Source organism: Mustela erminea, chromosome 16 (assembly GCF_009829155.1).
Source record: "Mustela erminea isolate mMusErm1 chromosome 16, mMusErm1.Pri, whole genome shotgun sequence".
NCBI lineage: Eukaryota > Metazoa > Chordata > Mammalia > Carnivora > Mustelidae > Mustela > Mustela erminea.
This window is the reverse complement of record NC_045629.1, coordinates 22,823,655-22,837,978: the sequence shown is the minus strand read 5'-3', so window position 1 is coordinate 22,837,978 and position 14,324 is coordinate 22,823,655. Positions and strand designations below refer to the sequence as shown.

The window sequence follows — 14,324 nt, the reverse complement described above, 5'->3', positions numbered from 1 at the left end:
CTCCGACTTGAATACAGATGGCGGGTGTTTTATAACATGGGTTTCAAAGAACCAGATCTTTATGCAAGGTAACCCTTGTACTAGAGCCGTGACCTAATAGCTGCTCTGAGGAGTGTATTGCGAGTATGACCCCACCTTCTCCCCCAAGTATGTGTGTAATGGGGGAATGGGCAGCTTCTGGAATGGACTACAGGGGAGGCCCAGCAGGGGTGCCAAAGTAGCTCCATACTCTGTAATCGGGTCAAGGGTGTAGGGGAATTTGTTAGCAAGAGTAAAGGCTTCAGAAGGCACAGGGAGAGATGTAGGGTGGAGTAGAATTGTTACAGGTTTTATTAGGGAAGAAACACAGGTTAGATTAAGAATAATGGGTGTTGACCAGATGTGAGAGTAGTTTCATCTTTGCTCATATTCAAATACCAAATACACTAGAATAGAAAGATTGTGAGGGGTTTTCCTTTTTCTGTTTAAAAATTTTTTATTTTATTTTATGTACTTGTTTTTGTATGTATTCCCATTATTTTAATACAAAGGTGACATAGTGTCACCATACTGGTTTGGACTTTTTATTCTGGACTGCTAATACTCAGATTTTCCTAAATGTCATCTTGTTATCACACATGACAGCTGTATTTTGTGTCATCTGCCTATCTGATGAATAGATAGTTGGGGGTTTTTTTTGTTTTTTTTTTTTTGTTTTTTTGAGTCACTGATTAAAAAAAATAAACCAGACTAGACTGGAGAACTTCTCTTTGTTTATATAACCAGTTAATTAATGCCAAGAATGTTATTCCACAACCTGGACTGATTCTTCATTGTCATCCAGCCCCGTAGTTCTAAGTCTGCTTTCCTTTCCAGATAGTGCTGGGCAGGCTTTGGCTGATCACCTGGGGTCCTTCTGCAAGGGATTCTGGTGTCATTGGTCTGGCGTGGGGACAGGAAATCCATACATTTAAAAGCTCTGTGGGTGATTCATTAGCAGCCAACCTTGAGAACCACCAGTGGAACCCGTATTTTTCTTTCATCTCCACAGTGACACTATGTCAGATGCGTAGGGGACTGGTACATACTGTCCCTGTGCTGTATCCCTGACTCAGCATTCTTTTATCAAAATAGAAATGAAGTTCTTGTAAACATTTTAAAGGTATTCAATTCCTAGTAATCAGTTTAAATTATAATGTCATGCCATAATCTTCAAATTAGAGTGTGTTAAAAAAATCATAATACCTATTATTATTGTCTATTTTGCTGAAATGGGAACTCTCATACCCTGCTGAGGTGATTGTAAGTTAATAACAGCTTTTTTGGAAAACAACTTGATAATACCCATAAATAGACATAAATACAGTCACACCCTTTGATCTAGCAATCACATTTCTGCGACTGTTGTATTGAGACTATTGATTATTGTTTTTTTAATTTTTAATTTTTATTTTTTTAAGATTTTATTTATTTGAGAGAGAGAACATGAGCGGAGGGGAGCTGCAGAGGGAGAGGGAGAAAGAGACTCCCCACTGAGCAGGGAGCCAGATGTGAGACTAGATCCCAGGACCCTGAGATTACGACCTGAGCCGAAGGCAGACAGTTAATGACTGAGCCACCCAGGCGCCTCAGAGACTATCGATTATTGTTAATAATCAGAAATATGGAACAGTATTTATATAAAAGGTTTTTATTACAGTGTTATTTATAATAGTAAAAAATGGAAGCAATCTTAGTAATTAACTATAAAAAATGATTAAATACATTATGGTGGGCACCTGGATGGCTAGTCATGACCTTTGGCTCAGGTCATGATCCCAGGGTCGTGGGATCGAGCCCCATGTTGTTGGGCTCCCTGTTCACTGGGGAGTCAGCTTCTCCCTCTCCCTCTGCCTGCCACTCCCCTTGCTCGTGCTCTCTTCACTCTCTGTCAAATAAATAAAATCTTTAAAAATAAATATGGTATCTTCATATGATGGAATAGCTTAGATCCACTAAAAAAACTGTTTATGAAGACATTTAATATCATGGAAAATTTTTAGTGTGTAACATTAAGAAAACAAAGCATGTGTAAAATTGTATATATATAGTTTGTGCTTAATTGTATATATATATATACAATACATCTTAAAATACTAAGCAGAAATGTTTTTAAGTTAATGGTGATTCTCTGGGTCATGGAACTATATGCAATTATATGTGTTAGCATTTTGTATTTTCTAAATTTTCTATACTAAGCACATAACACTTTTATTACGCAAAACTAATAAAACTTTTATAAAAGTAAAATTCTTGGGCACCTGGGTGGCTCAGTTGGTTAAGCGACTGCCTTTTCAGGTTGTGATCCTGGAATCCTGGGATCAGGTCCTGCATCGGGCTCCCTGCTGGGTGGGGAGTCTTCCTTCTCCCTCTGACCCTCGCCCCTCTCATGCTCTTTCTCTCTCACTCTCTCTCTCTCAGTAAATAAATGAAATCTTTAAAAAAAAATAAAATTAAAAAATAAAATTCTTAGTTTTTTTTCTTTTTTCTTTTTATTTTAAGATTATTTATGTATTTATTTGACAGAGAGAGAGAGAGATAAGCAGAGAGTACAAGCAGGGGGAGCAGCTGGCAGAGGGAGAGAGGGAGAACTAAGACCCTGGGATCCCAGGTCCCAGGATCCTGGGATCATGACCTGAGCTGAAAGCAGACGTTTAACCAATCGAGCCAACCAGGCGCCCTAAAATTCTTACTTTAATCTCTTTAGCAAAATTCATTTGGGATGAATTGTTGGAGAAGTCATTCTTGCTTATAATAATCACCAGTGTGTTTTCTAAATATTTGCAGACCGCCCCTCTATCTATTCAACAAATTAGTCGGGTTATCACCATTAAGCTTAAAAGCCGTGGTGCTTGTTGTTACTGTTGTTCTTTATATATGTTTTGAATAACAGCATTACTGAGATTTCCTGCACAGAACATATAGCTGACCCTTCGTAGTGTACAATTCAGTGGTTTTTAGTTGATTCACAAATTGCATAACCACCACCATCTAGATTGAGAACATTTTCATTAACCTGGAAAGAAACCCTGTACTAATTAGGAGTCACCCCCATTTCCCTTTCCCCTTAACCCCTGGCAACCACTAATCTGCTTTCTGTTTCTATGGATTTACTAATTCTGAAGCGTTCATATAAATGCAGTTGTACACTGTGTGGCCTGCAGCAGTATCCTATTCGCAAGTCTTCAGCCCCTCCCCCCTCCACTGCCAGAAATACCATTTAGGCTCCCACCATGCCAGTCTTTCTAGCATTGCTGTGACTTTACCATCTCTGGCTCAGAACTTTTCGTTGTGCCCATAGTTTATGAAATCAGCAGGAACTACTACTCATTCTAGCATTTGAGGTTTTTTGTCCTCCGACTCTACAAAGTAGGCACTTACTAAATATCTGGTGAATAAATGAATCCAATGAATAAAATGTACTCTGCCTTATCTGACCCTTTCCTTCTCCCTCAGGGAAGAAGATAATTACTCTGAGTTAGTCGGATTTCAGGTCACTGATGGGGCAAGAAACCCTCTCTCTGAAGTTTAGGGCAGTGGTAAACTTTAGCAAGCATCCAACGACTGTCAGCGGCGCTTGGTGGAGGGCTGGCTGCCCCCTCCCCAGACCACCCCCAGAGGTCCTCATCCCTCCGGCTGGGTTATTGCAGCGTTGGTGATCTAGTGGTGAGCATAGCTGCCTTCCCTCGGGCTGGGCTAGAGCCAGACTGTGCATTTGTGACTGTTCTTGGGCGGCACTTTCAGACCACAGTTCCAGGGCCTGATAGCCGACCGGGAGGGAGAGAGGGTGGGTGAGGACACAAAGATCGGGGCTCCCCAGTGGCCTAGTGCTGTGTGTTACAAACAACTCTGGCCCAGCCTTGTTCTCCATTAGCTGTAGCAGGCGCTCTGCTCCTATCTCCTGCCCCAGCTCCCCACCCCAGCTTCACTTTGGAAAATTGTGCCCACTCTTCCAAACCCAGCTCAGGTGTTCATAAAACCTTCACCATGGCTCCCCACAACAAGAAGCAATTTTCTCCTTAGTAGAACTTTGTATTTCTCATATATACTGGATTCTGATAATTCCATTCTTGTTTCTTTCTGCTAAATCCTTGATTTCTTGAGACTAAGTTGAGTTTCTTACTCAGTAATTGTACTGCCGTGTCCGTAGAACACAGTAATTTGCCCTTAGCATCTTACTCAGTAATTATCAGTACAGTTGAACATCAGAAGGAAAGAAATGCAAATAGATTTTTAAATTAAAACCCTATAATTTAGGTTATATTTTTAATACCAAAAAGAGAACTACCTGTATTAATTAGAAACTTAATCTCATATGAAACTTATTTCTTCAGGACCAAATGTGTTTTTGTCCTAAGTAACAGTCATCGCTCTAGGTTTTGAAACATTGGCCTAAAACAAAACACCAAACTAAAGAAATCATATGCCTGTGTTATGTAGACACACGTGGTATGTCGTGATAGCACTGAGAGCCAGCTGAATTTTCTCCATGTCGTCGAGCCCAACTGCTGCCATGGTTTGGGTTTCAGCATGAATTCTTAACCCTTTTTTGGTTTTGGACCACATAAAAGGAATATGATATAGTTAGCTGTCTCTGAGGTGTCAAGTAATTATCTTAATTTCTTGTGTCATTTCAAGTTTATTGCTTGCCTGTTACGTTTAAATAAGATGCAGCTGTCTTACAAATCTTTATCCACAGGTGTAGGTTCTATAAAACAGTTATTTGCACATTGTAGGACTAATGAAAAAAAAAAAAGGTGGAGAACACTACATTCTCTAATAGGAGTTGGTTTTAATCTTTCCAGTGTCTATTCTAGACTATTTATTTAGTCCTTTAAGTGATTATTATTTGAAACACACTTTAAGCTAATTTGGGTCTGAATTCTATAAACTACCCAGTAGGTAATTAGGAGCTACCATTCTTGAGTCCAATTATATTTATAGTTCTACAGAACACCTTAACTCTCCATCTGAAGTTATTAAAGGGAGAAAACCCTCCATTTACAACTCTCCAGGACAACTCTGTCCTCTTCAAAAGTCCTCAAAACCTGAGGGCTCCCTGGCCTCAGATCCTGGGGTCAGAGAATTGAACTCTATTGTACATAGTCAAAATAATAACAATATGATTGTATTTCTGAAAGCTGTTTGTGTATCCCAAGTTTGAAACTTGAACCAAAACATACATCTCCTGTCAACTACTATAGTAAGGTCAGTTTCAGCAATTACTGAGATCCAACATTTGAGAGAGGAAAAAAAAATAGTGTTTTGGTTCATATTTTTAGATGCCAACTTTATTTAAAAAATGTTTTCAGAATAATGATTCTTATAAATAACTTTCTACATTCTAGTAATTCTCAGTAAATCATTCTGTGGGTATGTTATTTGCAGGTAAAAATGCTTAATTTGGTTTATTTTTATAAAACCAAATTGGATGGGGGGGTGGGGCTGTCAATCTGGAGCTGCCCTTTTCTATTTTTAATGGCAACCGCTGCCTCACAGCAAGTAGTGTTCAGAGTTATTGTAACGATGCGACTGAAAGAAAGTTTATAGAAATTGGTACGGTGAGAAAATGATTCAGACGGCCTCCCATCAAACCAAGTTTTTCCTCCTTGCTCATTTTCCACTTTTGTGGAAGAGTGGTAGAGAACAGAGAAAATAGAACAGAAAAAAAAAATACTTCAGAGAGACTTCTCACACAGGTTTTACACTAGTGAGGAAACATTTTTTAAACTGCCAAAGGGGCTTGTCGCCCTGTGCTAGTTTTTCCTCTAAGCACAAGCATTGAATTTGGTTCCTAATACTTTATCCCTGGGATGTTCTGACGAATTTTGCCCGTGTTTTGTTTTCCTGTTTGATTAGAGATAAAGAACTCCCAAGAAAGTCTGAGTTAAAATGAGTGAGAATGAGAAAAGGCAGGAAAGAATGAGTATCCTAGGTCTCATCTGTGGCACCCAGAGACTGCGGTGGGAGGTAGCTAGTGGGAGGTAGCCGGCTGAGCTTGCTGCCGGGAGAGTGCCCTGGACCCTCTCCAGAGGGAAGCGACTAATGATGCAAGAGAGAGAAGTGGTTTTAGTTTTATGCACCTTGAGCTGGGGGAAAAGTAGAAGGGAGTCTTTCATTTTTCCTGCTGGAATCCAGGAAGCCTTCATAAAGAGGATGGTTTTTCAGCTGAGCTTAAGGGATAGGATTTTCCTGAGGAAGAAGAGCAATTTAGTAACCTTTGCTGGAAGGCTCTTATGATGTGGGTATTTTTCTTGCTCTTAGAGCATCACATCAGTAGGAGAGAGAATATGAGAAAATATGAGAAAGTTCCTGAAGTTAAGGAGAAAAAGTGATAAGTCCAAAAGGACCAAGAGCTTCCATCTTTCTTACATAGAAATAAATTTGGAGAAGCATAAGTTGGTTGTAAGATCATTTTAGTAGTCTGGAAACTGTTGTGGGATATCTTTTATCAAAGGAAGTAATTTATACTTCAGATTTCATTTAAATGAAGGTCAGTTTCTTACTTCATTGATTTGGGGCAGCCTTTGTCTTTCTTTTACTATAAGGGAGGCTTGCTTCAGTTTATGCAATATTCTTTCCAAAAATATGCATGTAAAGAACTTGTGCATTTGTAATCCGCATTCCAGAGAACTGATTATGTAAAAAATCTCTTTCTGGCTTGTCCCCCCAGCCCCCCACCAGCAGTACAGCCGAGTTTCTCTTTCCTCCTGTTCCCTTCTTCCTCCCTTCCTTCTGCTCCTCCCCTTACCCCTTTCCCTTTTCCCCTTTCCCTTCTCCCTCCCTGTTCAAAGTCTTCCCTTCTTTCTCCCTTACCTTCCTCCTTCCTTCCTCACCTCCCCTCTCCCTTCTTCCCTTTTATCTTCTTTCCTCCTTTTTTTTTTTTTAACTCATAGAATTCTGATGTGTTAATGAAAGGAAATTTGGAGAAGAGAAAATTACAGCCAAAGTACCCATCAAAACAATTTAACTGCTAATATTATGATGAATTTTCTTCTAGTTTTTTTCTATAAATTAATCATCTTCTCCATCTTGTCTCACCATCAGCTTAAATTATTTCATAAACATTGACATGCTATCAAATTCAACTTACAATAGCTTACATTGATTAAGCCCTTGCTAGGCGCGCGAGTCACTGTTGTATGCCTTTTAACAGCTCTTGCTCTCAACAAACTTAAAAAGATGGGTATTGGGGCGCCTGGGTGGCTCAGTCGGTTAAGCGTCTGCCTTCAGCTCAGGTCATGATCCTGTGTGCTGGGATAGAGATCCCATGTGCTGGGATAGAGTTCCATATCGGGCTCCCTGCTCAACGGGAAGTCTGCTTCTCCCTCTGCCTGCTGCTCTCCTGCTTATGCTCTCTCTCTGACAAATAAATAAATAAAACCTTTTTTTTTTTTTTTTAAGATTTTATTTATTTATTTGACAGAGATCACAAATAGGCAGAGAGGCAGGCAGACGCTGAGCAGAGAGCCCGACGCGGGGCTCGATCCCAGGACCCTGGGATCATGACCAGAGCCAAAAGCAGAGGCTTTAAGTCACTGAGCCACCCAGGTGCCCCATAAATAAAATCTTTAAAAAATAAATTTCACAAGAAAGTAGTACTTACCCTTTTAAAAAAAAAAGATGGCTTTTATTCTTTTTCTTAAGGAGATGAAGATATTAAAGTTCAAAGAGCTTAACTAATACATAATATTCCCGGGATTCCAAACCAGAGTGAACAGCAGAGGATGTGCTCTGAGCCACTGTATATTGCACAGCTTTTCATGGTTGCGTAATAAATTGTGTTATGAATCTTAGAGGTCTGTCAGAAAAGTCTTTGCCCAGAGTCACTCTGTCAAAAGAGAACTTTCCTGACCACCCATTTAAAAGTCTACACTGTGCTCTACACTAACCCTACCTTACTTTTCTTTAAAGTGCTAGTCAGTATCAGATAAAGTAAATGTCTATTTGTTCTACTATTTCTTCCCTCCCCACTTTTTTTTTTTAAGATTTTATATGTTTATTTGACAGATAGAAATCACAAGTAGGCAGAGAGGCAGGCAGAGAGAGAGGAGAAAGCAGGCTCCCTGCTGAGCAGAGAGCCGGATGTGGGGCTCAATCCCAGGACCCTGGAATCATAACCTGAGCCAAAGGCAAAAGCTTTAACCCACCCAGGTGCCCCGCCTTTCCACTGTCTTATTAGAACGTAAGAAGGTAATGAACTGGTCTGTCTTGTTCATTGTGGTAGACCCCAATATGTAGAACCATGGCAGGGCACCCTTCAGTAATACGTGTTGAATGACTGAATGACCTCACCGTTGCGTTACCTTCGCATGAATTCTGAGTTTCTTAATCAGCCTCCGTTGGGACTGATGGGCTACAACAGTCACATGCTCTGTGCTCCCCTTTGTACATCCGCCCTGAGAGCCTGCAGCACTCCATACCCAGCAGTGCCTGCAGCACTCCATACCCAGCAGTGCACTGCAACCCAGCGGGCTTCTTATGTAGAGTGGCTTGTGCCACTGCTTGTTACATCATTTAATCAACTATTATGTAACTTAGTATGAGTTTGAAAAGACACACATGCTTCTATAAAAACGAGGATGGATGCTTTGAAAAACTCTAATGGACAAAAATTACTGTCAAGTAAGTATACGCAACGCAACTGTAAAGGTAGAAAAAATAAGAAAAATATACCTCATAAGCACTGTTAAGAAATCAGATTCTCTACAATTTCTAGCTGTGTTTTAGATAAAGAATGAGTAGACAGTGCCTTACTAATATCAGTTCGAAACTCCAGTGGAGAGGGGTAGTCTGGTGTTTATGTTTAAAGCCAAAACAAAATGATTAAAGATAGAAGGTGTCATTTTTATCATTGCTCTTGATACGTGACTTTTAAAATCAACCAATTACTACTTCAGTTCTTTAGGAAAAGAAGGTTTTTACTGTTTGGAATGAAACTCAGCCTTCTTAGTGTGCCCCAGAAAATTTCTAACTGGTTTTGTTATTTCAATAACTTCATAATAAATTCAGTAATAACAATACTAGTTCATTTCCCTTCAGAGAGTAATTGCTTGTGAGCTGAGGCATGATTTCCTCTCTGCACCAGAATGTGAGCTTCAGGAGGACAGGGACTTTGTTTTTTTTCATGGCCCTGTTTCCAATGCCTACAGTGGTACCTGGGGCATTAATAAGGTACTGAGTGGATAGACAGATGATTCCAAAGTATGTATGTTCTTTGTAGAAAAAAATGTTTTGCATTTTGCAATAATACCGTTAGATTTTTAGCAAGAACAAAAGTACTTTCAAATTATGTATTCACTGGTGATCAAATTAAAATATACTGCTTTCTATAATATATATTAGTTTCTCTCTTTAGTGAAAGTATCAAAATACAGGAACCTCAGCACTCACATTGCAGTGGTTAAGAAATGAGGAAGTGTTTGGATTCACTTATAAGCTCTAAAACTTCCTAACTGTGGCCTTCGTCAAGTTGCTTTATCTGTATCTCCATTTCCTCATCTGTAAAATGGGGCTAAACCTAGGTGGTTACGGGCACTGAAGTATTCATAAATGTGAAGTCCATAGTGAGCACCTGCCAAGCTAGGAAGTACTCAGTGAATGATAGTTATTACAATTATACCTGAGTTTGATTCCTGACCTGTCATTTATTATCTGTATCACTTGGGCAAATGAGTCATGAAAACAGGTCAGAGAGTTTAGGTGATCTGCAAGGTGAGAGAGAGAGTGTGTGTGGACACATGTATAAAAACATAAAAGTGGGGATTTTTTAGCAAGAAGATGTGTGCCAAGTGCTCAACCTCATAGTAAGTGTTTCCTGAATGTTAGTGAGCACACACACAAACTGCAACATGCTATACTATGAGAGGACTTTCATTTATTTATTTTAAGAATGTTTTACAACTGGAATAATAAAAGTACTCTTTATATAGAAACAGATGATCTTGCCCTTGCCATTTCTGTAAGTTTTTCTTGTAAATTGAGACCTTTTTTTTTAATCTCAGAATTTTAAAGACAGTTTCCAAATAAAGACAGATAAATGAATTTTAATCTGGACAAGTTAGGAAACTCCAACACAAGCCCTGCATTGTAGTTGTTGGTTTGATGACTTTTTTCCAGAATGCTCAGCCTCAAGGAAAAGCTGGGGGCTTCAGATGTTGACTGGGGGCTGAGTACACAGCGCTTGAAGGGGAGGGCCATGCCTGCATTGTGCGAGGGACCCAGCTCCTTCCTGAGTCTTCTCGTGGAGTCTTCTCTTCCGAGGCCTCACTGAACCTCGCCTTGCTATTCCTGGCCATATTAGCGCCAGCTGACGTCGCTGGGGATAGAGGCAGCCCAGCGACCAGCTATATTAAGGAACTTAGCCTATGAGAATTCAGAAAGTAGAAACCATCTTCTGCCACTGATGTCATACTAGACATTTTTCCCCCTGTTGGTAATGATAGTTTAGAATGGCTCTCTGCGGTTCACATATTCTGCACGGGATTTTGCTCAGCTCGGGCTCCAAGAGAGGAGTTTGCCTGCTCTAGGAGCTGTGTGGATGATGGAAATGTTACAGCAAAATATCTGTGTACCCGGTGAACGTGAACGTCACTGTGCCTTTGATTGTTGCAGCATGTGTTACAGAGCTGTGGCTGCCCGTTTGCAGCCTAATGTGTTTATTCCAGTCTTCCCAATGGCATCTTGAAGTGTCTTTCAGCTAAAAAATTCATGAGTATTATTGGCTTTCAGTCAGAAAATGGAATATGTCTTCTAGTTACTGTCTGATATACCACTTTAAGGCCATTATACAAAAGTAAATCTAAGAGCATATTGAAAAGGAAGGACTTTTTTTAGCTTAAACATTTGTGTATACACTGTACTACTTTGGCGTGGAATAAGAAACAGCATGAGACAAGGTAGGTGCTGAAGCCATTTTACTTGGGGAATAGCTGGACAGAGTTGCAGGCCATGTTATTTTCCTTAGTCCCGTCTCCAGCTGGAAACTGCTGGTATTTTATTATTGAAAAATTATGTCCTAATAATAGTACTTTGCATTTGGCTTACTGCAGTTAATAAAAAAAAAAAAAAGTCAGGCATATAGTAAATTGCTTAGAACTAGTGAAGTTAAACAGAGAATTTGCTTCCAAGTAAGATGCCTTCTATTCTGTATTTATATGAAGTGAGTTTCCTACAACTTCACAATAATCGCATTGTTGTCACTATATGAATTAATGTGCAGTTTTACGAGTTTGACTCTCTAGCTGCATGCTGTAATATGTGAGGTAGATTAATGTTCTATGTAAAGCATGAAGCAATATCGTGTTTTGTAAAGATGAAGTTAAAAGTGTTCTTATGATCTAGTTAAAAAGGGTTCTGACACTGAGAAAAATAATACACCCTTTGACGAGCTACAGTTTGTTTTTGAAATACTATATAGTATCTTCTGTCACTGTGTTCAGTGCATTAATTGTTTTGCCAGTGAAAAGAAAAAGTCTGATTTTTCTGTGTGCTCTCATCCCTGCCATTAGTAAATCTACACAGTTAGATTTATATTTGCATGTGTAATGGTCCTTTGTTTGCTTATTTATATGAAGCAACAGTATATCCTTGCGTAATCTGTATCTTTACTGCAGAGAATATTTATTTAATTCTTGCCAAGAGTTGGGGTCTTGCCAGAACAATGTTTGCTTTGGATGATTTTGTCCACTTGACACTTTTGCAAAGAGGTCTTTCCCCTCCTCCGTCAACTCCGTGTTTTTAATCTCTATCAGTTTACTGACTTATTACAAGGTCTGGCCATTCTCTGCTTTCTGCCTTTCTCAGGCATCTGCATCCAGAAGCACATTTGGCATAGTTGAGCACTAGATAATGTTTTCTCTTTGACTTATCAGAGACTGGCGCAGAAATTGTTCTTTCTAAAGTAAAAGGGACCCCTCCCGGAACACAGTATACTTTAAGGGAAAAAAATGTTTCGAGTTTAGAATGAGCAAATGTTTTCACTTGTGATAAAGAAATAGTGAATGCATCTTTCACTGCTGAGATGGGCTTCTGAAAAGATTATCCTTTCCTAATTTAATAGAATAGAAATCAAAGGGGGGGGTAAGTGAAGTTTCAGGTATAGTGGCAGCATTGAGTATTTCTTAGTCTTACAAAGAGTATGAAGAATCAGACTGCGGAATACACAACAATGTCATGTAGCTCTTGTAAAGAGAATTCAGAAAGAACCCGGAAGGCCTTGGAAGCTGTTGGAGCCTTTCTGGTCTAGTATCAAGAGCTAGATGATTTATCAGGCATCGCCTCCCCTTTTAGGCGTTAATGAGAGAAGTTGTTTCAACAACTCTTGGTATGTCATTTCATTATAAATTTCATCTCAAAGTAAGGAATTTCAGAGGGTCTAACTTTTAAAAAATATTTCTTGGAACCAGCAATAGAGAGATCTGATGTTGATCACTTAGTATATTTGGATTTCAGCAACAGTGTTATCCTTACTTATTCTTTAACTGAGTTTGTTCCACATATAATAAATCTGACAGTTTTACAGGCCTTGTTTGGAAGATGGCCAGTACTGATAAAAGATAAAATGCACATTATCGTTCGCATGAAGTCTGGATGATTAACTAGCTTTAATGATATGAGGCGGTATTGTGAGCTGCAGCTTTGTTACCTGATAAGTTATATTGATGAATTTCATGAGTGAAGAGTGCAGTTTTGATTGTGTTAAGGCTTTAACATTGTGTTTTGCTTTCTGTCCTCATGCTGAGGATATAGCCGGCCTTGTTCACCCCTCCCAGAATATCGTTACTTAAAAAAACAAACAAATGAAAAAAAAAACAACAAAAAACAAAGCAGGTCTTGATTCTGGTGACTGTAACACTTTACCATCTAGTTTATACGAGTTGGTATCAGAGGATGTCAGGGAGGAGGGACTGTCACAGTGAGTGCGGGATTATTTGTTGTAGCTAACAAGAACGGACAAATTGAAACTCCTTTTCCAGACTTGTCCTTTCACAACCCCCCACATCTGGTAGAGACTGGCTTGTTCTCAATGACTGTAATTACCATCAGATACGACCCAAGAGTTGGCTTGTGTCATTTTCAGTTGTTGTGATTTACATTGAACCGATTCAGAACTGAGAGTGAAATGCTCAAGAATTTTAATTTCATGGGAATGTTGAAAACGTGCGGAAACTTTAAGAAACTATTAATCTAGCCCGCTTACAAAATAAAATAGGATTTCTAAACCTTCACTGCAGCCCTTCACTATTTCTCTCTCTTACCCTTCTGTTGGGAATTGATTTTTGACTTTGGTCTACAAAAATGCCTTAAAACTCATCAATCCAGGGATCCCTGGGGTGGCTCAGTCAGTTAAGTGACTTCTGCTCAGGTTATGATCCTGGGGTCCTGGGATCGAGTGTCAAGCTCCTTGTTCTGCAGAGAGCCTGCTTCTCCCTCTGCCTGCTGCTCCCCCTGCCTGTGCTGGTTTGGGTGCCCCCCCCCCATAGATAGATGGATAGATAGATAAATAAATAAATAATTTAAATAAATAAATAAATAAGACTCATCTATCCATAGAGTTTATTTTAGTTGATTTGTCTATGCCTGAGTGCACACTAGGGGTCATAAATCTGTGTATTGAAGCTGTCGTTCTTTCTCTTGTAGCTGTGTCGCTTGAGTGGGGAAAAAAATTCACTCACCTAGCCCCAGTGCAGGTTCCCATGTGAAATCCTGGTGCTTGCTGTCAGCAGAGCCTCACCTAAGGCATGAAGAGTATCAGTCAGAGTCCTCTAGATTAGAGCACCACACTTCTCTTTGAGCACCTCGTTAATGAGGCTCACTGTTATTTATTTGGTTCATCCACTAAGGACCAGAGCATAAATCCACACGTCTGCTCCAGGATTTCATCTGCTTCCAGCCCTGTGGCAGGCAAAAAGGAGGAGCCCAGGACCTGCTGCTTGCCGGCTCTCAGCACCTCCGCCACCCTCCTCCCTTCTAGGCTTCAGCCCTAAATTTGCTCTCTCACTTGCTCTCTTTCTCCCTTTCTTTTTCTCTCTCTCCCTCCCTCCCTCTGTTCCTTCTTTCCTTCCTTTTCTTTCTTTCTTTCTTGTCTTTCCTTTCTTCCTAGTTCTTCCTTCCTTTCCTTCCTTCCATCCTTCCTTCCTTTTCTCTTTCCTGCCTTCCTCTTTTTTTTTTTTTTTCCCCGCACCTGAGAGGCTCATCTTTTTTCCCCTGGTTGATGAGCAGATTTTCAGAGGGAACATCCCCAGCCTGATACCTCGGCTGGCAGAGTGCATCCACCTGCCTCTAATTGCTGCGGACCCCGTTTT

General features: G+C 39.9%; 1 protein-coding gene across 7 annotated transcripts in view; it reads left to right on the top strand.

Moving 5' to 3' along the window:
• The window catches only part of NCOA2 (nuclear receptor coactivator 2), a 303,670-nt gene that overhangs the window by 175,962 nt on the left and 113,384 nt on the right, over window positions 1-14,324 (top strand). Inside the window, exon 1 of one of the 7 annotated variants that reach the window (XM_032316139.1) lies at window positions 8,231-8,241. The exons of the other annotated variants lie outside the window; for them this stretch is intronic. The gene's annotated coding sequence lies outside the window, so the exon portion shown is untranslated. Of the gene's footprint in view, window positions 1-8,230; window positions 8,242-14,324 lie in introns of those variants that run through there. 7 annotated transcript variants of the gene reach the window in all.